At 51.2% G+C, this 25,027-nt stretch overlaps 1 pseudogene; it reads right to left on the bottom strand.

Moving 5' to 3' along the window:
* Positions 1 to 15,168: 15,168 nt before the first annotated feature.
* On the bottom strand, positions 15,169 to 16,695 carry LOC128046366 (histone-lysine N-methyltransferase SETMAR-like; annotated as a pseudogene).
* Positions 16,696 to 25,027: the final 8,332 nt, after the last annotated feature.

Raw genomic sequence — 25,027 nt, 5'->3', positions numbered from 1 at the left:
GTTTGCTCAAACCCATGTCCATTGAGTTGATGATGCTATCAGCCATCTCATCCTCTGTCACCCCCTTCTCCTCCCGCCTTCAATCTTTCCCAGCATCAGGGTCTTTTCCAAGGAGTCACATCAAGTGGCCAAAATATTGGAGCTTCAGCTTCAGCATCCGTCCTTCCAATGAGTATTCAGGACTGATTTCCTTTAGGATGGATTGGTTTGGTCTCCTTGCAGTCCAAGGGACTCTCAAGAGTCTTCTCCAGCACCACAGTTTGAAAACATCAACACACACACACATGGAATTTTCCAGGCAAGAATACTGAAGTGGGTTGCCATTTCCTTCTCCAACACAAACTATATAAAATAAGCAACAAGAACCTACGGTATAGCACAGAGAACTACATTAAATATCTTATAATAACCTATAATAGAATATGAAGAATAATATATATATATAGTATATCACTTTGCTGTACACCAGAAACTAACACAACGTTTTAAATCAAGTTACTCCACTTAAAAAAGAAGGAATTAAATCAAGGTACAGTCTGGCAGCCCACTCCAGTATTCTTGCTTGGAAAATCCCATGGGTGGAGGAACCTGGTAGGTTACAGTCCACGGGGTTGCAGAGAGTTGGACACGACTGAGCGGCTTCACTTTCACTTTCACAGTCTCAGTAGAGGTACGTGAAGGACAGATCTCACGACTGTGCACATGTTGGATTTAGGAAAATCATTCACCTGAGATGGAAGCCTCGGGCCAGCCTAGTTGCAGCCAGGGGGGTGGAGGGCCAGGGCTGCAGACCCACAGAAGGTGTGAGGAGGGGGTCCGGGATTCAGAGGACGAAGATGGAGCCCCGCAGGGAACCCTCCAGCCAGAGGTCAGGGGTTGGAGTGTCGAGTGTCCACAGCTTCGCTGGAGCGCAGCGGGGCAGGCGGCTCCCACACTGCCGTCACCTGCTCTTGCCCCGTTGGGCCCCGCCCCGTGCTCAGGAGGTGCCCCATGCCCGGTTGGACCAAAACTCTTGTCTCGTGGGTGTTTTGAAGCCTCGACTCCCCACCCTGGAAGTGCATCTCTGTTTAGAGTGGAAACACATTTGTTTGGCTACATTTGTTGCTTTTGAGTTCATCTTAATATTTGTTATCCTAGCAATTCTCCTTAATTTGAGAGCATGAGAAATCTAATAGGTGAGTTTTAGGGGAAAACAGCCATACTAAAACCCCAGTTTTGCCAACAACTGAACTGTCTGTTCTTGGCTTCTTCGACCAAGAAGGAGCAAGGACCCCTCCGCGCTCTTGCTGGTGGTTGCCGACGTTTAATAACGCGCTGACTCAGCCCGCAGCCCTTCCCCTGGAGGGTTTCACTATCCCCCAAACGGTGAGGCAACTGCAGCATTCGGTTCAGGGCGACTGCCCCAGTACAGAAGGCTCTTCTCAGGCGTTGTTCTGCACCTGGACGGGCCCCGGGCAGCTCTGACACCCATCATCACAGTGTCTGAAGCGATTTCTTCCGCTTGTTTTTTGCTTTCGTGATGTCATTTCCAGCCAGCCTTGGAGCAGGAGCGCGAGAAAGGGAGTCTCTCTGAAGTGTCCATTCTTGCTAAAAGCCACGTGCCTTCCTTTTCATGCAGAAGCAGTTGGTGGGTCTGGCGTGGCGTGGCGTGGACACTCCCCGCCGGCTCGCCCTGCACCCCTGCGCCCTGCCTGCCTGTGGTCTTCTGCAGCGGTGGAGGCCTCGGGTATCTCTTCACTCCTGTTTGCTAACGGGCACTTTAGGGGCGGTGTAGAAATCTGCCCCTAAGTCTAAACCTGCGAAAGTGAGGGCGGCCTCCCAGCTTTTTGAGGCGGCTTTGTCATCCCACGATGTCGGATGCTTTTCCTAAGGCAGACGCAGGCTGGCAGCTGCAGACCAAGTGCCCTGCCAGCTGCTGAGTGTTTGCACCACAGTCCTCAGGGGACCTGGAGCCACGGCAGCCTGGGCCTCTCTGGGTTCTGCTGGCCTCTGGTTCTGTCCAGCCTGCCCGCTGGCCGAGGGAGCCCTCGGGTCCATGGCTGGGGGTTACCTCACACAGCAGAGCCAGCGCCGGTGACCCCAGAACTGTGTCCTTGCTGGAAACCACGACTCACCAGTTAGGAAGGACGGCCAGTTCTCTCAGGGACGTTCCGGTGGATGTGAAGTCCTGTCCCGACTGGCTTTCTCTGGGGACAGAAGCCCTGTAGGCCAGCTCTGCGGTTAGGGCCGGTGTGATGTAGGCAGTGGCCTGACCTGAGTGATCACGACATGCTGTAGGGGAGCCAGGAACCCGTCAAAGAGTCAATTTGCCGTGCCAGCTTCTGGAGTAGATCTTTTGCTTGGGAGAGCAACATGGCCATGGATATAAATTCAGCTGTCAGTGTGGGCTTCCCTCACAGCTCAGCTGGTAAAGAGTCCGCCTGCCATGCAGGAGACTCCAGTTTGATTCCTGGGTCAGGAAGATCCGCTGGAGAAACGACAGGCTACCCACTCCAGTATTCTCAGGCCTCCTTTGTGACTCAGCTGGTTAAGAATCTGCCTGCTATGTGAGAGACCTGGGTTCGATCCCTGGGTTGGGAAGATGCCCTGGAGAAGTGAACCCACTCCAGTATTCTGTCCTGGAGAATTCCATGGACTGTATAGTCCGTGGGGTTGCAAAGAGTCAGACACAACTGGGTGACTTTCACTTTGACCTTCACATCCATCAGTATCCACTGATGTCTGATGCTGGTGTCTGATCTAGCTGGTGTCTGAAGCTGTCTGATAGTATCTCCTGGTGAGGAGCCCATGGGGCCGATGGGGGCTTGCACGCAGTGGTGTGTTTGTGGGGGGTGCTGAGGTTCCCCTCGCCGCTGTGGGAGGAGTGTGGGGCCACCCTTCCTCTAGACCTTGCTGCTTCATGCTCTGTGGAAACAGAGCAGAGAGACCTGATTTCAGGGAAGGTTGCACATGGGAGAGTTTACCGCTGCCGAGCAGGGAGCCGTGAGAATGGAGGGATGCTTTGCACAGGAAGTGCCGGTGAGCCTCAGACGGAGCCGCAGTTCTGGGCTCAAGGGCCGCTCTGCTACATGCCGTTACTTGAACTTCAAAAAAGAGTCATTTAGTGTGACTTAATAAACACTTTTTGAACACCCATTTTGCGTAAACTCCTGTGTCATCTGCTGGGAGAAACAAAGATCAGAAGTTGCTGCCCACTCCCACAACCAGGAAAAGCATAAGAGAATGGATGGAATATCAGCCTGTGGACAGGTGCTCAGAGGGTGGCGAGGGCCCTCGCTGTGTGACTGTGAAGGAAGTCTTTAAACCATCCGGCTGGGAAGCGTTTCAGAAGCACAGAGAGTGGTTAATGCTGATGTGGGGAGTTGTGGGCGGCCTCATGGGGAGACTCTTATCTGACCTGGGCCTTAGGAAGAGAATGCTGGACACTTACAATAGGCTTTATTTCTGGGGGGCTCCAAAATCACTGCAGATGGTGACCGCAGCCATGAAATTAAAAGACGCTTACTCCTTGAAAGAAAGGTTATGACCAACCTAGACAGCATATTAAAAAACAGACATTACTTTGTCAACAAAGGTCTGTCTAGTCAAGGCTATGGTTTTTCCAGTGGTCATATATGGATGTGAGAGTTGGACCATAAAGAAAGCTGAGCACTGAAGAACTGATGCTTTTGAACTGTGGTGTTGGAGAAGACTCTTGAGAGTCCCTTGGACTGCGGGGAGATCAAAGCAGTGAATATTAAAGGAAATAAGTCTTGAATATTCACTGGAGGGACTGATGTTGAAGCTGAAACTCCAGTACTTTGGCCACCTGATGCGAAGAGCTGACTCATTTGAAAGGACCCCTATGCAGGGAAAGATTGAGGGCAGGAGAAGAAGGGGACGACAGATGATGAGATGGTTGGATGGCATCACCAACTCAATGGACATGCGTTTGAGTAAACTCTGGGAGTTGGTGATGGACAGGGAGGCCTGGCGTGCTGCAGTCCATGAGGTCGCAAAGAGTCAGACATGACTGAGCGACAGAACTGAACTGAACTGAACAACAGTCCTGTGTGGGGGTCATTTCAGTTTCTGTAGATGGAGGTCCCTGTCCTGCAGGTCCTGGATGTTTCTTTCAGCTTGTATTCTCACCTAGAAAGGAGCAGATAAGCATCTTCTGACAGAAGGGCATCAGGAGAATTCTGCTCTGTCAAGACTTCAGAAAACTCCGTGACTAAAGTAGATACTACCTTGTATTAGAAAATCTCAGGTTGGGAAGACTTTGTTTCCGAAGACAAATACTGCCTTTGGTTTTAGAAGGTGCACGTTGGCTGGCTTGCCAAACTTGACGTTTCCAAAGTGCCTTTGAATTACGCCCATTTCAGATGTGGGTTCATTCCTTGACTGATCTGTTGGCAACATGCACTGTAGAGAATCTATTTCAAAATGAAAAATAATACACATTCAACCCACTTGACATTGACCTTGAAGATGCAGTGACTTGCTGTATGCTGCTGGCCATTTAGACCCTCGTATTTGAGAGCTCATGCAGCGAAAAGCTATAGATGGAGAAAGACCTCTCCCAAGTTCTCAAAGTGTCTTGGTGTGTCTCTGGATCTAATATTCTGGGGTCCACCTCCCAAATTGCATCAGCCAGTCGAGAGCATAGGAACTTGCCGTTTTGGTTTCACACTGGGCAGCCATCTCTCTTCAACACAAAACCTTTCAGAGTTTTTGTCACTCAAGGCCCTGACCTTAGTACTCAAGTCAAAGGAGTTCACAGACACTTAAATTCAAGGGCTTCATAAAGTAGGACCTTATGAACACCTTACTTATTATTACTTGCATTCAAATATGTGATACATAGGATCAAGGCTCCAAATATATTAATAGTTTTACATCATCAAAGAAAGTGAAAGAAAGTGAAGTCGCTCAGTCATGTCTGACTCTTCACGACCCCGTGGACTGTAGCCTACCAGGTTCCTCCATCTATGGGATTTTCCAGGCAAGAATACTGGAGTGGGTTGCTATTTCCTTCTCCGGGAGATCTTCCCAACCCAGGGACTGAACCTGGGTCTCCCATATTATAGGCAGATGCTTTACCATCTGAGCCACCAGGGAAGTCCTCACATCATCAAAGAGAAAATTAATAAGTTATTTAGGGGTGGGAAGAGAAGTCGCTGAGTCGTGTCCAACTCTTTGTGACCCCATGCACTATAGTCCACCTGGCTCCTCTGTCCATGGGATTTTCCAGGTAAGAGTACTGGAGTGGGTTGCCATTTCCTTCTCCAGGGGATCTTCCTGACTCAGGAATTGAACCCAGGTCTCTGGCATTGTAGGCAGACGCTCTACCGTCTGAGCCACAAGTCAAGCCCCCATTTAGGGGCGGGGGGGGGGGGGGGGTAGTTTATCAACAGCCTAGAAAATCCCATGGACAGAGGAGCCTGGTAGGCTACAGTCCATGGGGCCGTAAAGAGTCGGGCACGACTGAGCGACTTCACTGATGGAAAAAGGCGCCGGTCCTATCTCTCAGGGTGGGTCAGGGTTCCTGGCAGGCAGTGACCCGGCTGCATGCCAGGGCTTGGACCCACTGCCCCATGCACAGTGTGCAGCTGAGCACTCAGACTCCCGACGAGGTAGGTATTGGCATCCTGTTTTACAGGTGAGCAGACTGAGGCTCGGGCAGACAGGCCACGTGCTCGGAGGAGCCCAGGGAGGGCAATGGGATAAGACAGAGGACCTGCCCTCCTCTCCTGAAGCCTGCTTCCCTCCTGCAGGTGCTCCGGCTCATTCCCTGTACTCCTGTTAGGGTACGCCCTCTTCCGGAAGCTCTCCCCAACCCTCCAGGGGAAGTTAGCAACTTGTCCAGGTCCTTTTCTTCTTGTATCTAATTCAGACTTGATGTTGGTGGTCCTCAGAGTACTGTCTGAACCGAGCCCTTTAAGACCTGCGCTCTCAGCAACTCGCAAATACGCGATGTGGTGTCGCCCGGCCGTGCGGTGCAGCCCAGCGCTCTGACTTTCTCCCTGCAAGTCTGTACCTCTGACCCCCTTCACCCACTTACCCCACCCCCACCTCTGCAGCCCCAGTGCTCTGTGTGAGCTCTTCTGCTTCTTAGTTTTGGTCCCCCATGTAGTGAGACCGTACAGTGTTTGTCTTTCTCTGACTTACTTCACTCAGCGTGACACCCTCAAGGTCCATCCACGTTGTGCCGACGGCAGGGCATGGTAGTAGAGATCTGCATAGCCCCGTGAACACCGGCTCTCTGGGGTCCTGCATAACTTGTAGGAAGGTGAAGGGGTCCGGCGGCCACTGTGCTGGAGGGCCGATGCTTCAGCCCCGCCCATGTGGACGCTGCACCTGCGTGAGTGTGGATGGACCAGTCCTGCCCAAGGTTGCACCCGTCACCGAGCACTGGCGTCAGCTCCATGCTTAACTGGGAGGAAGAGCATCTTCCGGATAAGTGAGGGTGCTGGCTGCAAACCCACATTCACGCCCCCGTCTCCCGTCACCATCCCAGTCACTGTCAGTGGCGCTGGGGCCACAGCTCTGGTCCCGACCACCAGCCTGAACCCTGCCCTCTGACCCCTGGCCCTCAGCCGGCTGTGGCCGTGGTCAGGACGGGACCACGTCTGCGTTCCCTCTGGGTTTCCAGAACACGCCCGGGGCTCCCCTGCAGGTCCGCTGAGAACGCAGCGCCCCGGGCACCACACAGGTAATTCCCTCGGATTTTGTCTTTTCAGCTGGATCCTGTGAACATCAGGCAACGGAGCCACGTTTGCATTAAACTGAAAACCTCCCTTACTTTCCCAAACAATGCTTCTGGGTTTTCTCTTTGACTTAAGCATGTACTTTGTTTCTGACACTTTTAAAAGGGTCTTCGAGATCAAAGATTTCCTTCCACACCTGTTCCAACATCATTTTCAATGGCTATTGACCCATTCTTTGAGATTTTTATTTTATGCAGGTGCTTTTTCTTTTGCTTTAGATTATAGCATTAACCTGAACAAAACCAGAGTACATGAATTCATGTGGGTGTATACACGCGCGGACGCATGCCGCGTAGGGCTGGAGACCACATTTCCAGGGACCTGAGCAGTAAATCCCCGCTGTCTCTGTGCTGGGCTCTCAGCACTCCTTTGATGATCTGTTACTTACAGTCAAATGAATAACTCTGAGGGATTAACTCCCCAAAGAAGGAAACAAATATATTAAGAAATGTCTGTTTCACATGAAAAATGCATCTGGACATTGGTCACTGTCCCTGTCTGAGCTTTCATTTACAATCAAAAGCCAACTTTTAGAACCTTAATGCCCGTCAAAAGCTGTGATCAAAGAAAAATCAAATAGGTTAGTCACCATGGAGCCTGAAACACACCCAGACGAGGGTCTAAACACAGACATGGAATTACTGTGAATTATAACAGAAAATAGGGGCTCCGCCAGTGGCTCAGCAGTAAAGAACCCGCCTGCACTGCAGGAAAGGCAGGAGACATGGGTATGATCCCTGCGTCGGGAAAGATCCCCTGGAGAAGGAAATGGCAGCCCACTGCAGTATTCTTGCCTGGAGAATCCCATGGACAGAGGAGCCTGGTGGGCAACAGTCCACGGGGTCACAAAGAGTCGGACACGACTGAGCGGCTAACACTTCTGCACCTTGAAGGGGTCCCTGGTCACTCAGTTGGTAAAGAAACTGCCTGCAATGCAGGACACAAGGGTTCATTCCCTGGGTTGGGAAAATCCCCTGGAGAAGGGCATGGCTACCTACTCCAGTATTCTTGTCTGGAGAATCCCACGGACAGAGGAGCCTGACGGTCGACAGTCCACGGAGTCACAGAGTCGAACATGACTTAATGGCTGACCACGGCTACATACACCTTGCTGCTGTCGCCAGAGTCTGTGCTGAAGCCTGCCCGTCACCTCCTATGTCTCCTCCAGCCCTGGTGTTCACTACTGTTCACTACTGTTGTGAGCAGGGCCGCAGTGCTGTCTCTTTAGTCTGGTCTCCTCTCCTCTGGAGAGATGCCCAGGAGCAGGACTGAGGATCGGCTGCGTTTCTCCATCTCAGGGTTTGTGTGAAAGGCCACGGGTCACGACTGCCTGAGTGAGCTGGACCGCACTCTCCAGGAGGCCCTTCCCTGCGCGGTTCTGGCTCTGGGGCCCATTGAGATCTGTAATTCTGACCCTGTGATATTTGGAGGTCGAGGCTGCTGGGGGCATCTATGACTCAGGTGAGCAGAGCAGGGTGGGGGTGGGGGGAAGCTGTGGGGTAACCCCACCCCTGTGCTCACAGCTGGCTGCCTGGCTCCAGGAAACCCCCCCGTCATGCTCTGCCCTGTACCTCCAGGGTGGATGGCACCCACTTCTCCTGCGGGCACCCCATTATGAACTTGGAGGTGTTCGTCTTTCCATTGGCTCATTTAAAGTGTCCTCCCTCCTGTGTTCTGGCGTTTCTTGGTTGGAGCGCTCTCCTCTCTCCCTCCCTTCTTCCTATCCTCCCCCGTCTCCCTCCCTCTCCCTCTCTCTCCATCTCTCTCTTCCTATCTCCTCTTCTCTCTATGTCCTTCCAATCCCCTTGTTATTGTTCAGTTGCTCAGTCGTGTCTGACTATTTGTGACCTCATAGACTGCAGCACACCAGGCTTCCCTGTCCTTCACCAACCATCTCCTGAAGTTTGCTCAAACTCATGTCCATTGAGTCGGTGGTGCCATCCAACCATCTCATCCTCTGTCATCCCCTTGTCCTCCTGCCCTCAATCTTTCCCAGCATCAGGCTCTTTTCCAATGAGTCAGCTCTTTGCATCAGGTGGCCAAAGTACTGGAGTTTCAGCTTCAACATCAGTCCTTCCAATGAACACCCAGGACTGATCTCCTTTAGGATGAACTGGTTGGATCTCCTTGCAGTCCAAGGGACTCTCAAGAGTCTTCTCCAACACCACAGTTCAAAAGCATCAATTCTTCTGCACTCAGCTTTCTTAGTAGCCGAAAGAGTTAACACAAGATTCAGAAACAGTTGCCTCCTACTTCTGTAAACGCTTCATTCATGATTTCCGTCCGCAGCCAGCAACAGCCGTTGGCCCCATTTTACAGACATCGTTGTTGTTGTTTAATCTCTCAGTTATGTCCCACTCTTTGCAGCCCCGTGGACTGCAGCCCACCAGGCCCCTCTGGCCATGGGATTCTCCAGGCAAGAACACTGGAGCGGGTTGCCATGCCCTCCTCCAGGGGCTCTTCCCGACCAGGGATGGAACCCGCGTCTCGTGCGCCGCTTGTACTGCAGGCAGTGTCTCCACCACTGAGCTGCCTGGGAGCCCAGTGAGTGGAGACCTGTGCTTCAATACGGAGACGGAGGACTGGGTCAGGTCTTAGAATCCAGCCTCACTGGACAGCAGATAGCAGCATGTGGTAAGGGGTTTGCGTTTTTCCAGGCAGTGCTGGTGGCTGAGGATGGCTGGACAAATTTCCTGTCCATCCCCAAACACACACACCCCACGGCGGTCCTCTCCTGCCAGGAAGCCCGAGGTGGGGGGACTCTGCCATGGCTGGGCCAGACTGCAAGGTTCAACCTGCGTCCTGGTCCTGATGCTGAGCTTGCTCTTTCACTCAGCTGATGGGAGGAGGGACATCCCGGTTCCTTGGAACGGGCCAAGAGGCTGATCAGATTGTTCTGGCCCATTCCAATACACAGCGTGCTTCCGAGGGGAACGACACTTTTTGCCTGTGAAGTTTTGAGCAAGTGAGTTCATGACTTCTCCCTTCGAAGCTGAGGTCTTGGCTGCCGAGGGCCGCCTCCACCAGCTGGAGCTGGTCCTTCACCAGGGGGTTATCTGGGGGAAAGAAACGTGAGTTGCCTGCCTCGTCATTGGTTTTGCTACTGTGGAATTTTAAACGCATACCCTTTAGATAAATATATTTTCTGCTTTTGCTGCCAGGAAACATTTACGTTTTTCTGCCAAAGTGAGTACAGCTTCATCGATCGGCAAACACCGAGCTCCGTCTGGATACAGAACGTGGGGCTGGCGTTTGGGGGTTGACGTGCGAAGTGTAACAGCAACCGCGAACGTGGCTGACGTTTATCTTCTCAGAGCTCCATCCTCGTTTTAGCTCGTCTTCCCATCAGCTATTCGCTGAGATTTCTTGATGGCAGAGTCTCGGATTCATCTTTTGATCCCTCCACCTGTGCGTGCCATGTGGGCACTGGATGCGTGCAGGAGAGGCTGGGGGCACCTGGTGTCCCGGGCCAGACTGACCGTGTCTGGGAACTGGGGCTCAGTCCTGTTCCTGCTGCCACTGGGCTCAACAGTGGACGGTGACCCTGAGGTCGCGTGGACCAGGTGACAGGGAGCTAGGAGCTGGGGCCCCTCTGCCCTTCCCAGCTCTCCTTCTCCCCTCCGTCCATCATCTCGTTCCATGGGTGTGCTCGATCGGGGACACTCAGAGCAGGAAGACATGTCCCTAGAGAAGGGAGGACACACTTCACTCTGTCCCTGTCACCCCCCATCAGTCAGGGAAGGAGGGAGCCCCACCTCCACCCCCGGGGTCAGCCTGCGGTGGGGGTGCTCCCCGTGGGGGTGCTCCCAGTGGGGGGCGACCAAAGGGGAGACACAATAGTGGGGGCTTCTGCAGTGAGGGTGCCAAGGGGCGGTGCGTGCAGTGGGGGTGCATGCAGTGGGGTGCCCGCAGTGGGGTGCCCACAGCCTCCCCAGTACAGGGTCTCTGTGCTGCCGGATCTGTCTGGAGCTGTTGCCTCCGCAGTGGCTGAGTTTCTCGTCCAGCTCAATCTCTGCGAGGTGGGGACCTGGTGCTCCGCCCTGAGTCCTGAGTAGCTTCAGGCAAGAGCATGTTCCTTCTCAAAGGGGCATGAGGCAGACACTCCGGGAGAGGAGAGCGAAGGGCAGGGGCATCAGGGAACAAAGGGGCTCGTCGGAGGGCAGGTGCGGGGCGGAGGGCAGGGTGGCTCCAGCTGGCGCTGGCGGCCCCAGCAGCCACTCCTGAGCTCCCAGGCCGACAGATAATCAAGGCCTCATTATGCCGGGCGTCGGGAGAGGGTAATGTCTCCAGAGGGCGGCTGCTTAAAAAACAATTTCTGTCACCCGGCCTCGCGAGTGCCAGGCCCGCCGGCTCCACGCCCCGCCACTGATTGGGAGATAAATTATGCTGATTGCGCCCACGTGCAGGGTGCCATCATCAGGCCGCCCCCTGATTGCCCCCGGCCAGCCTCCAAGAGGCCGCCTCGTCCTCGGGGTACTGGGAAGACCCAGGCCCCTGTGTCCTCCGGGGAGGTGGGGAGGCCTCCAGGGTGGCCAGTGAGCCTGGGAGCCCGGGGGACGCTGCCCCTGAAGCTGCCCCCCTGCCCTGTGGTCCCCAGAGTCGGCTCTTCTCTGAGGTCACCAGACAGCCCCCCACTGACTCCCTGACTCCACACCAGTGACCCCAGCTGGCTTATTCTGTGCATTGTTGCCCCCCAACTCTCTGCTGGTAGTCCTGAGATAGAGAACCAGACCCCAGACCGGTCCCCACCCTGCCTCCCTTCTCCCTTCTCCTTCAGACCTGATGTCTGCATTATGAACGAAGAAACGAACATTTCCCACCATGGAGGGTCTCCTCTCTACGGGGATTCTGAGGTCAGGGCAGGAATATCTTCTCGTCCACCCTGGAGACCCCGGGTTCGGGTGGGGCTTCAGTGATCTGTATATTCCGTTAAAGCAAAGGGTGAGATAAAAATAGACCTCAGAACACTCTGAAAAATGGAAAGTTCTAAATGAATGTGTTAGGGATTCTTCACAGGGGGCTAACTGGCAGCTGATGCAAGATTTTGTGGGTGTCTGTTCACACCCTTCTCTGGAGTTGGGGATTAAAGCTCTCTTCTTTGTTGCTTCTGTGTCTTTCACCTTTTAAGATGGAACTATATGCGCCATGTGACGCTGTGCACAGAGCGTTGTTGGAGGGCTTGTTCTGTTTCCCGTTGAGGTGGAGCTGCTGTGCAGTGCTGCGTGGCCCGTCACAGGTGGACAGCAGATCGACCCAGTCACGTCTGTGTGTGTGTACGCGCACGCACATGTCCACACACACTGGGCTTCCCTGGTGGCTCAGCCGGGAAAGAATCTGCTTACAATGTGGGGGACCCCTGGTTCAATTCCTGGGCCAGAAAATTCCCCTGGAAAAGGGATAGGCCACCCACTCCAGTATTCTTGGGCTTCCCTTGTGGCTCAGCTGGTAAAGAATCCACCCGCAATGTGGGAGACCTGAGTTCGATCCCTGGGTTGGGAGGATCCCCCAGAGGAGGGAAAGGCTACCCACTCCAGTATTCTTTCCTGGAGAAACCCCATGGACAGAGGAGCCTGGAGGGCTACAGTCCCTGGGGTCAGAAAGAGTCGGGTATGCCTGAGCGACCCAGCAGAGCTCAGCACACATACATACAGCTCAGTCGTGTCCGACTCTGTGCGATCCCGTGGACTGCAGCCCCCCAGGCTCCCCTGTCCATGGGGACTCTCCAGGCAGGAACACTGGAGCGGGGTGCCAGGCCCGCCTCCAGGGGATCCTCCCGACCCAGGGATTGAGCCCTGGGAGTGTGTATATGTCAGTCCCAAACTCCTGATTTACCCTTCCCTCCCTTTCCCCTTTGGAAACCATAAGTTTGTTTTCTATGTCTGTGGGTCCGTTTCTGTTTTGTATATGAATTCATTTGTACGATTTTTTTGGATTCCACATATGAGTGATATCGTATGATATGTGTCTTTCTCTTACTTCACACAGCGTGGTCATTTCTACGTACGTCCATGTTGCTGGGAATGGCATTACTGCACAGCTTCCATCAGATCCTCAAAGGGATTTGTGATCCCTGATAACTAGCTAGTGAGAGTCACTTAGTCGTATCCGACTCTTTGTGACCCCATGGGATTCTCCAGGCCAGAATACTGGAGTGGGTAGCATTTCCCTTCTCCAGGAGATCTTCCCAACCCAGGGATCAAACCCAGGTCTCCCGCATTGCAGGCGGATTCTTTCCCAGCTGAGCCACCAGGGAAGCCCAAGAATACTGGAGTGGGTAGCCTATCCTTTCTCCAGGGGATCTTCCTGACTCAGGAATCGAACCGGGGTCTCCTGCACTACAGGTGGATTCTTTGCCAGCTGAGCTATCAGAGAAGCCCTGATAACTAGCTAAGCCACTAAACAGATAGTGAGCATAACTCACCGAGTCACAAGTTGTGGCCTCGCTCTTACGCTGTTGCTGGTTGGAGGCACGCCCCCTTTTGTGTCCAAATGTCGGGGTCTTCTGGCTCATCCTGATTTCCCTGGTGAACCGGAGGAGCGTGGGACCAGAACCTGGCTCCCCCTCTCCATGCGGGGTGTTGCTACCCTGACCTTCCCGTGGGGACCGTGGTGCCAGGCCTCCTGCAGCGCGGGTGCTGGGCACGCTCTTGCTGACCGGGCGGCGCCGGTCCCGAGTCACCGGGCACAGGGCGCCCTCGCCGTCAACGCCTGCCCTGCTCCTCTCTCGGTTTCTTAGCACCGAGCTCCCGCAGGGTCGCTAGCGGCCTGCCAAACTCGGCGTCCCTCCCGACTGCTACCCTGAGCTGTACCTGAAGACAGGAGAACTCTGCTGATTAAAAGAGAGCTCTGCTCCTCTGGTCCACACACAATGTACGATGTGATGCTGGCAACTACGTGAGTTTGGAGAGAAGTTCATACCCATGATTCCCTGGTGGCTGAGCTGGTAAAGAATCCTCCTGCCATGCAGGAGACCTGGGTTCGATCCCTGGGTCGGGAAGATCCCCTGGAGGAGGAACTGGCAAGCCGTTCCAGTATTTTTGTCCGGAGGATGCCATGGACAGAGGGGCCTGGCGGGCTACAGTCCATAGCGTTGCAAAGAGCTGGGCAGGTCTGAGCTGCTGAGACTTTCACTTTCACACCTGTGAAGCCACTGTCACAATCTAGGACATAACGCTTCCATCACTTCCAGGAGTTCCTCCCACCATCTTTACTTATTATTATATTTTACTGACTGTAAGACCTATCCTCCTAGCACCCCCGCACCACTCTGTATGGGCCCAGCGGGGGCTGAGAGGGGACACAGGCTCTGAGCACCCACGGGCCCAGAGGCAGCAGCCACGAGCGTGGTGGTCACCACTGGACAGGTCGCAGAACCCTGTGGGTGTCACCTCGTTGGTTCCTCATTTCTCAGGGTCACTGCTTTTCACTGCCTGATGCACCAGGTCCAAAGTACTGCTGTTTCCTGTGTTTCATTCGGCGTCTTCGTTTATTTTTCCTGCAGGAAGGTGAGCCTGGTCCTTGCTTGTCCATCCTGCCAGGAAGCAGAAGCCTTGAAATGGAGTTTGGTAGGATTGACTGTTGTTTTAAAGGAGAGATGACAGTGGGGGAGCTGGGCATTTCTTCTGCTGCTCGGGCGATCTTTGCCTGCTCGTGCCGTGTGCGTAAGTAGAAACAGCCCTGAACAGGAGACAGATAACCTGAGATCCTAGAACTAGCCCGCCCCTTCTCACTTTTGGTTCCAGACACATCAGTGTGCTGCCTGGACCACCTCGTGTCCCTGAGACACGGAGGGGGGTGGAGGGCCTGTAGGTGCCTTTCTGTTCTCACATTTCATGAGTTATTTGGAAGATAATGCCTGCTAAGTCACTTCAGACATGTCTGACTCATGTGCAACCCCATAGACGGCAGCCCACGAGACTTCCCCATCCGTGGGATTCTCCAGGCAAGAACACTGGAGTGGGTTGCCATTTTGTGCAAAAAGCAAGCAGTGCCTAGTGGCTTACTAAGAGCACATGTGTTCCCAGCATAACGCGGAGCATGACACGTTGCCGCCTCCGCTGCAAACCATATCGTGTGGCTTCAGTCAAGGAAGATGCTAGGGGATAGTTGAGGACATAGAGCTAGTTCCTAAGAAATGACCAGGAGGTTACCTCGTTTTGGACTGCCCATCACAGCAAAGCCCATAAGCATTTAGAAGACAGGTCATTTTGAATTGGAAAAGTTGTAGTGACCCTTACAGAAGACGCAGTTTATCCCTCCAGACTTCCAAGAATTGCCGAGTGATGGATGGTCTTTGAACAGGCAGAAAGGTGAGGAGAAGCATCCTAGCGGCAGGTTGGTATTAGGCTGGTGCAAATGTAGTTGCAGTTTTGGATAGTGAATTTTAAATCATTTATAACTAGGCTCAAACACATTTTTGTTAATCAAACTAAGAACCATTACAATCAATACATTTTTGCCAATGAGAAATAAGTTTGTTTATTCCTGTAGCATCAAAATCCATGCTTGGGGATTCGACGAACTCTTGGAAGGCATTTTCTGCCTCCTGCTGGTTGTGGAAGCATTTTTCCTGAAAAAAGCTGTCAAGATGCTTGAGGAAGCGGTGGTTGGTTGGCGAGAGGTCAGGTGAATACGGCAGATGAGGCAAAACTTTGCAGCCTGATTCATTCAACTTTTGGAGTGTTGGTTGCGTGGCGTGCTGGCTGCTGCCCTGGAGAGGAATCGGGCCTTCCCTGTTGACCACCACCAGCTGCAGGAGCTGGTTCTCAGGGCATTGCACCCACTTGCTGAGCATACTTCTCAGGTGCAGTGGTTTCGCTGGGCTTCAGAAAGCTGCAGCGGATCGGACCGGTGGCAGACCCCGACACAGCGGTCACAGAACATGACCTTCTTCTGGTGCAAGTCTGGCTTTGGGAAGTGCTTTGGCGCTTCCTCTTGGTCCAGCCTCGGAGCTGGTCGCCGCCGGTCATTGCGTGCGGTTCACTTTCTGTCGCACTTCACACTCTGATCAAGAAATGGTTCACTGTTGTTTTCTAAAATAAGAGAAGATGACGCTTCAAAACGGTGATTTTTAAAAATTTTCAGTCAGTTCATGAGGCACGCACTTAGCGAGCTTTTCACCTTTCCAGTTTGCTTCAAATGTCAAATGACCTTGGCAAGGTCGACATTGCATTCTCTGGCAGCTTCTCATGGAGCTGTAAGAGGACCAGCTTCGGCGATGGCTCTCAGCTGGCCGTGGTCAGCTCCCGTCGGCGGCCGCTGTCCTCCTCGTCTTCCAGGCTCTCGTCTCCTCTGCAAACCTTCTGGGCCCACCACCGCCCTGTACACTCATCAGCAGTTCCTGCTCGAAACGCATTGTCGACATTGTGAGTTGTCTCTGCTGCTTTATGACCCACTTTGAACTCAAATGAGAAAATCGCTTGAATTTGCTTTTGGTCTAGCATCACTTCTCTGGGCCAGCAGGAGCAGACGGGTCCCTGGGCAGGGGCTGGCAGGACAGGGGTTAGGGCTGTGGGGGGAGTGAGGAGGCCCTGCTTCCCTCTCAGTCCACCCGGGAACACCCGGGTGCAGGGGTTGGCCACAGCTGGGGTTCCGGCCTCAGCTCACCCTGGGCAGTATTGTCACCCCTGCACCCAAGCCCCTCAGCTCTGATAAACGGAGACCATGACTGCCTGCGCTGAGAAAAGGTGTGAGAATTCAAGGGTCCAGTTTCTTTCTTTCTTTCTTTTAATTGGAGGCTAATTACTTTACAATATTGTAGTGGCTTTTGCCATAAATAGACACGAATCAGTGTACACGTGTCCCCCATCCTGAACCCCCCTTTTTGTAACAAGCTCATCACAGGGCAAGCGTGTGACCAGTCAGCTCTGACCACGCGTCCGCCTTCAGTCCCGAGCGCCTCCTCCACAGCCGTCCACACGCTCGACGGCTGTGCAGAGACCGTCATCTGCGCAGAGACCTGGACGCGCCCTGAACTGTCGGGTCCGAGGCTGTTTCTGGTGGCTGAAGGAATCAGACGCAGGTTTTCACCCTCCGGTGCTTGGGAGCTCCTGGCACTTCGCTGCCAGCTGCCCTGTGCTCAGTGGCTGCACCAGAAATGCCCGGACGCGCGCCTTCCTGGGAGGAGCAGGCTTACGAGAGTGTCAGTGCTCTCGGCCTTACCAACACCTAGCAGTCTTCTTCTATGTTTATTTCTTAGCTCTTCATCTCAGAGAAACCACTGTAGCCTCCACCATGAAAACCTCCACGTTCAGCATCTTCTAAAATTAACCCTGAGGTTGTTTCAAGACTCGTTGGCTTGGAATGAGAGAACACTGTGGTTTCTCTATTAGATCGCTTCAAAGTCCCGTGGTGACTTCACAATCCTGTTTCTGTTTTTAACCGAGCCACCGCGTCCTGTCTTAACTTTCTTCACCTCTGAGTTGTCTTGGTGGTCCTGATGGGAAAGCCTGCTGTTATTTAGGTTAACAAGGCCATGGGGTGTTTCCTTGCCCTTGCTCCTGCCCCTCCTTGGAAGAACAAGGGGGCTGAACTCAGCTTCCTGTGTCCCCAACGCTCACGGTCACTGGGGCATTAGGTGGCCCTGTTGATCCAACCATTGCTCAGAGGACCCTCTGCAAATGGAATAATGAGGGATTCGGGATTGAACATGCTTTAAAAATACAGTACAGTGTTTCCGTTTCACATGGAACATTACTAGATGTTCAGGTATGCTGTGTTAGGAGCTTCCCTGGTGACTCGGATGGTAAAGAATCCGCCTCCAATGCTAGAGACCCGGGTTCGATGCCTGAGTCAGGATGATTGCCAGGAGAAGGGAATGGTACCCACACCAGGATTCTTGCCTGGAGAATCCCATGGACAGAGGAGCCTGGGGGGCTGCAGTCCACGGGGTCACGAAGAGTCGGACACAACCAAGTGACTTTCACTTTCACTTTTTAAAAATCGGGAGCTAGGCCGAAAATAAGTTCACCACAGTGATGATTTTCATGAAGTTTTGGTCTGGGACAGAGCCTGTTGACTGGTCTCCGGAACAAGGATGACACGAAAGGAGCTGAGAAGGGAGTTACCATCAGCAAACCAGGACTAAAAACCCTTGGAAAAGATGTTCGCCATTGCTGACGGCTCTTACAGGAAAGCCGGAATTTCAGCCTCTGTGTCTAGTGGTTTCAACTGCCTTTTCTGAACATAGTTGTAAAGTGGAAGAGAATGACAGGTTACAGGATGTCTTGATTGAAGTAATTATAACTCTGCCTGGATCCTTAGTGGCTCATCATTGAGAAGAATAGTAAGATTTTATGAAGCAATTCTAATATAATAAATGCCTGATAAGGGAAAAGCAACTTAAAGTGAAGTGTCATAGGACGGGAAGGGTGGGATGGTCCAAGGCATTCTGTCCCACGTCCTTCACCCTTTAATCCCACCACAACCAACAAATGGACGCCAAGGCAGCACCTGTTTTGTCCTGAACATCTGATACTGAGTTCCTAACTTTCTGGACTTTCTGTTCTAATCTGTCAGCAAAGCCAAAGTCACAGTTGGTGGCAGAATTCGGTGGGGAGTGTGACACGTGGCGCGATTTCCTCCTCTGGTAATTTCTTGGGCTACAGGGAGTGGAGAACACAGGGAAAGAAAGGGAAGATGAAGTAAATGAAGGAAAGATAATTGTCCTTTTCATTTTAAGAATCCCACCTAATTTCTGCTTCCCAGGAGTCCAGAATAAGTAGTTTTTTCTCCTTATTTAAAAAAGAATTAATTTGATTTCTCTAATTGGAACACTTTCTATCTGCTGATTACCAACTGGAATTGGGAATCACGAATAAAAGTTTAGAATGACAATTCAAGAGGATCATGTGGTCAAGTAATTAAGTTATCCACAAAAGAAAAAAGCAAGTCTCGATTCAATGAGGAGTAAGGCGGACCATAAAGAAGGCTGAGCACCAAAAAAATTGATGCTTTCAAACTGTGGTGCTGGAGATGGCTCTTGAGAGTCCCTTGGACTGTGAGGAGATCAAACCAATCAATCCTAAAGGAAATCAACCCTGAATATTCACTGGGAGGACTGATGCTGAAGCTGAAGCTCCAATACTTTGGCCACCTGATGCGAAGAGCTGACTCACTGGAAAATTACGCTGATGCTGGGGAAGATTGAGGGCAGGAGGAGAAGGGGACGGCAGAGGATGAGAGGGCTGGATGATGTTGTTGACTCGATGTGCATGAGCTTGAACAAGCTCTGGGAGATAGTGAGGACAGGAAGCCTGGCGTGCTGCAGTCCATGGGTCACAAAGAGTCGGACACGACTGAGCCACTGAACAGCAACAAACTTTGGGCTGCTGGCCTTTCCTACAAACCCGGCCCTGAGAGTAAGGTAAGATTCGGGGTGATGCACAGTCTCAAGATGCTCAGCCACTGATGAGGACGTTATCTCAAGTGGGAGCGAGGCAGGCGCGTCTGGGGTGAGGGGTAAAGCCCAAGAGGGTCAGCAGCTTGCCCTTCTCCATGTGTCCCCTTTACACTTCTAGGCAGAGACTTGTAAATCATTTCTCATAGCAGCTTTATTTATCATGGATAAACACGAGAAACAACCAACAGGAACATCAGCAACTAAATGGACAGACGCATTGTGGCAAGCAATGGAGTTCAAGCAGTGGAGCAGCCCTCAGTGAGAAGAGGAGCATCACTGATACACAGAGCAGCATGGATGAAGCTTGAAATCATTACGTGAGTGAACGAAGGCAGACTGGAAACGGGCACGTGCTGTGTGGTCCTGTGGCCGCAGGCTCCTAGGAAGTGGGAGGTAACCGATGATCTCTGAAGGGCGGGCCCCACCTCCTGAAATTCATGCTGCTGCAGGGTCTCATGTTGGGCATGGCTGGACCCCGGGTTCACTCCTGCCGAGTGGGCTTGGCCCCTGCTGTGGGCCGTCCCTCCTCAGAAGTCGGCATAGACGCTGGGCCTTCTGTCCTGGGGCCCTGTCGTCATTCGCCACTAGCTCTGGGGGGCCTGAGAGGCCTGGCTGTGTGTGCAGGGGCAAGGAACTAACTCTGTGTCACTGTTGGTGAGGACCCGAGGCCTGGCCACAGCTCCGGGAAGGGGCTTGGCGCCTGGTCCTCTCTCCTCCAAGCTGGGTGATGGAGGTGCCAGCTGACACCTGGATCACAGCTGAGAGATGCTGGCCTCTAAACCATTTTGAGTGTTCTGGTACATAAACATGGCATATTTCTCTACTTATTTAGGCTTTTAAAAAAACCTTGTCTCAGCAATATGTTGTAGTTCTAAGTATCCATGTGTTATGCAGACACACGCATGCACACATTTACCCCTAACTATTGTACTGTAGGCCTTCCCCGGTGGCGCAGAGGGTAAGGCGCCTGCCTGCAATGCGGGAGAGCCAGGTTCGATCCCTGGGTTGGGAAGTTCCCCTGGAGAAGGAAATGGCAACCCACTCCAGTATTCTTGCCTGGGGAATCCCATGGATGGAAGAGCCTGGTGGGCTACAGTCCATGGGGTGGCAAAGAGTCAGACACAACTGAGCGAGCTCCCTTCACTTCACTTCATTGTATGTTATTACAGTGGTGTTAAATTTCAGTGTTCAGTTGTGCACTAGTGAGCAAGTATATCTTTGCATTCTAAAAACTTGCTGAACTCACTCATCTGAGAACTTTTTCTGGTATAAATTCTTTAAGATATTCTGCGTCCTCTACAACCGAGTCATTGTCAAACAAGGACCGTTTTCCCTATTCTTTTCCACATGGTGTAATCTTCCCGCAAACACGTTGAATGAAAGCGGCGAGGTTCCCAGCCGCAGGGGAAGATTGTCATCTTTTACTGCTGAAACTGGTGTTAGCCATTGGGAGAGTCGGTGCCATGCATTCCCGTTGAATCGGCACTCCAACTTCATCCCGCGAGAGCTTCATCATGTTCTGCTTTGCTTTTCATTCAGTTCGAATCCTTTCCCAGTTCCTCCTGTGCATACCTTCTGACATGCGCACTATGCAGGTATGGACACGTCTGCATGTGCTGCTTCCACTATGCAGAAGTGTGTTGCTGATTTTGAAATAGTTCAGGAAGTGCTGAAATATCTCTCTCAACATTTTATGTTTAACTTTGCTGTAGTTCGAAGAAATGCTATGCTTTGTTACGATCCTGTGACATTTGACGAGGCTTCTCTTATGATCCAGAACATGGTCTGGGTGAAATGTTCCGTGTTCACTTGAGAAAGATGTCATTCCGATCTTCTTGGGTGTCTTCCTATGATGGTCGGGTCAAGATGGTTGGTACACGCATGCTAAGTTGCTCAGTCGTGTCTGACTCTTTGTGGTCCCATGGACTGCAGCCTGCCAGGTTCCCCTGTCCGTGGGATTCTCCAGGCAAGGATACTGGGGTGGGTAGCTGTGTTCTTCGGCAGGGGATCTTCTGCACCAGGGATCGAACCCGTGTCTCCTGTGGCTCCTGCGTCACAGGAGGATGCTTTACTGCTAGGCTGCCAGGGAAGCCGTAAACTATTCAAACCTTTACCTAAATACCAGGACATTGACAGTTAGGATTTCAGCCTACGAATTTTGTGGGGTTCAGTTCACTGTGAGCTTCAATTAAAAGGCAAAGATATCTGAGTGGATTGAAAAATAAAATAGCATCCAACAAACACGTTGGATGGAAGTGACAAAGTCCCCCACCACAGGGGAAGACGTTTATCTCTTGCTGTTAAAATCAGCATTAACGGAATGCCTAAGGGCTGTCCAAATCGTTATCCAAATACCATAACATTAACAGAATTTCAGCGTGTGAACTTTGTGGAGTTCAGTTCTCTGTGAGCCTCAGTAAAAAGGCAAAAGTATCTGAGTGGATTGGAAAACGAAGCAGCATCCAGCAGTGTGCTGCTCACAAGCGCCGCGCGCAGGCGAGGAGGCGAGGAGGCCGGAGGTGAGATGATGGGAGGACACACATTCTATGCTCCAGGGCAAGCTCAAAGGGCTGACGCAGGCACTTCACACTTTGGAGAGAACACAGCCAAATCTGTTGGGCCCTGCACAGATAATAGCTCAGAGTCATTCCCGGTTCCGACATCAGATGTCTACATTATTTATGACAATGTCGTATCTTTGCGAAGCTGACCTTTCCGCAGTTGCTGAGGTAAAAAGCAAGCCCTGTGCAGAGATGCTGTGGCCCTGGCAATGCGGGGTGACATCCTGATTCCAGGCGCCGAGGGGCTGCACCCTGACAGGCGGGTGCCAAGCACTGTTTAGAGATGCTGTGGCCCTGGCAATGTGGGGTGGCGTCCTGATTCCAGGTGCCGAGGGGCTGCACCCTGACCAGCAGGTGCCAAGTTCTTAGGACAGAGATGTTTATCAATTCATTTGGTCCTATTTAATAAATGGAACAACTTGGTTTTATTTTTGTCTTAGGACCATCTTGACAGAATTACTGATATCTTGAGGGTGCCTTAAGCACAGAAAGTTTGGGAACTTACAAAGTAAAAAACAAAAGCAAAAAAACGTAGTGTTCTTATATTAATGTCAAAGTAGAAATCAAATTTAAACGTTTTACTAGAGACACACAGGTTACTTCATGATAATAAAGAGTTCAGGTCACCTGGAAGACATAAGAGGTCTAAGATAATCTCTGTTGTAGGGAGCAAAAACTGACAAAGTGATCCAGAGAATATCACAGTCACAGCCATGTGGGGAATTTGAAAACATCTCTCCTCATTATTCGATAAAACAACTTATTAAATTATTAAAAATGTTTATGTAGGTTGTGAGATCAATAAGGTTAAAACATCTCAACAATTAGCAAATTGGCCTTAGAGATATATTTTAAAAACTACACCCAGGAGAATTCCTGCCGGGCTAGTGGTTAGGGTTCCGTGCTTCCACTGCAGAGGGCGTGGGTTTGCTGCCTGGTCAAGGAACTGAGATTTTGCATGCTGCTTGGCACTGCCAAAAAAATAAAAATAAAACTACACCCAATGACTGCAGAGTACACATTATTTTCAAACATATGAAAAGCATTTATAAAAATAAACTATATTCTGGCCATAAAACAAGGATGTCTCAACATATTTCAATGAATTGAAATCATACAGAGCATATATTTTGACCATAATGTACTTAAACCCAAAGCCCAAGAAAAAACCCTACACAATCATTTGAAAATTAAGGAATAAACTTTCAAATAATCATGGGTCAAAAGAAAAGTCTTGATGAAAATTAGAAAATGTTTTTAATTGGATGATAAAAATACAATATATCAATATTAACACCTGTAGGACTCAGGGAAAACTTTGCTTAGAGAAAACAAACAGGTTTCTATAGATTTTTAAGAGAAAAAAAAAATCTCAAAATCTCCAAGTACCTCTCTTAAGTAGTTGGAATATGACAAGTTAAACTCAAAGAAAGCAGGATGATGGGAAAGACAAAGAACACAAGTTAATGAACTTGGAGATGAACAAAAAGAAGATTTAAAAAAGTAAAAAAAAATTGGATCTTTGCAAAGAAATGAATGTTAGTAAATCCCTGGCAAATTTAATCAGAGAAAATGAGAGAAAGAAAAATTAATGGTGGCAAAAATGAAGAATTTATTTCTCCATATATTTTAGGCTGTAACCAAACAATAAATGTATTTTAAAGAAAATAGTTTATTAATAAATTTCTAAAGGTGGGTGAAATGGACAAATTATTAGAAAAGTAAAACATCAAAAATTGGTGCCCAAAGAACCATAAAAATATGAATAGTTCTATAAGTATTAAATTAAAGAAGCTTAAGAATCTTTCTCTGAAAACTTCGGGATGATTAGTCATGCAGGCAAGTCAAACTGTGCCAGATACTTTAGGAGAAATAGTGTCAATAGCGTACATACTCTTCTAGGGAATGGAGGCTCTGGGGACTCCTGACTTTCCAGCAGTGTGACCTTATTTATTTATTTGCTTTTTGGTCCCACCACAAGACACATGGGAGCTTAGTTCCCCGACCAGAGGTTGAACCTGCACCCCTGTATTGGAGGTGCAGAGTCTTGACCATTGGACCACCAGGGAAGTCCCCAGCAGTGTCTCCACAAAGATGACGACCTGATCAGATCCTTACGAGCAGTGAAGGACCTGAGTTTCTGAAGTGTCTGAGACAGTTCATGGCACCGAGTAAGCAGGTGTTAATGTCTTTAAGTAGACTAGCCTGTTGGGATAGCAAGAAGATCAGCTCGCTATACGTATAAGTGTGTCTAGTGATGGAGCCAAGCCCTCTGGGCTCAGTCTCAAGCTGACTTTTCCCTGCACCTGTGGGTGCTGAGAACCATGTGGACGAGGAGCTGCAAGGCAAACAGGCCAGCACCTTAGTCATCTTCATCTGGGGTTCCCTGAACCCCTCCCACTTAAAGTGTGAGCTTGAACTCCCCCAAAACACAAGAAGACAGTCCTTGAAGAAGCATCCTTGGGGGGCGAAGAGTGGTGCTCCCAAAGCCAGGTTCCTCCAGCCTCACCAGGTGTACCCTGCGAGCTGTGCTCACGCAGCAGCTCTCCTCTTCCTTGGAAGGGGAACCGAGCGGGTAGCAGGGCCCTGCCCCTGCTGGTTGGTTCTGGTCGGGTGTAGCCACCAAGGGCCTGGCGGGAGACCAGAGGGCAAGAGGAGAAGGGCTCTTCCAGGCCAGGGGTGCTTTTGCAGGGCTGGCCCTCCTGCACCGGCAGTTTCTGCTAGGGGGGAGCCCTCCTGTGGCCCCTCCACTCCAAGGCTCTCCTTGTGCTGACCCTTGGCCTCCTCGTCTCAGGCTGCTCCCCTTCAGCTCCCCCCACACCTCTGGCCTAATTTCCTCCTCTCATTTGTTATAAGATCCCTGCCCAGGTCAGGGGGAATCTTGATGGATGCATTCAGCCCTGTGTGGGGCTCTCCTTCTTTTTGGGGTGAAGGGCTTCTTCCAGCTTCACTCTCTGCCTTCAGCACTTGCTTTGCCTGAACTCTGAGGATTTCTCTACCTTCTTGCTCCTTCAGTTCTGCGTAGAGAAAGATCTTTGCTCTATTTTATCTAGAAGTTTTGAATGTCTTGTCCCCAAAAGTTTGTACTTGCTTTGCCTGGACTCTGAGGATATCTTTACCTTCTTGTTCCTTTGGCTCTGCATAGAAAAAGAACTTTGCCTATTTAATCTAGCGTTTTTAAATGTCTTGTCCCCAAAAGTTTTATCAGAATGTCTAGTCTGCCATGGGCTTCTTTGGTGGGTGGCTCGGTGATAAAGAATCTGCCTACAATGCAGGAGACCAGGGTTTACTCCCTGGGTTGGGAAGATCCCCTGAAT

This window comes from Budorcas taxicolor, chromosome 4, assembly GCF_023091745.1.
Source record: "Budorcas taxicolor isolate Tak-1 chromosome 4, Takin1.1, whole genome shotgun sequence".
In the NCBI taxonomy this organism is placed as follows: domain Eukaryota; kingdom Metazoa; phylum Chordata; class Mammalia; order Artiodactyla; family Bovidae; genus Budorcas; species Budorcas taxicolor.
This window is presented reverse-complemented; position numbering and strand designations above follow the sequence as displayed.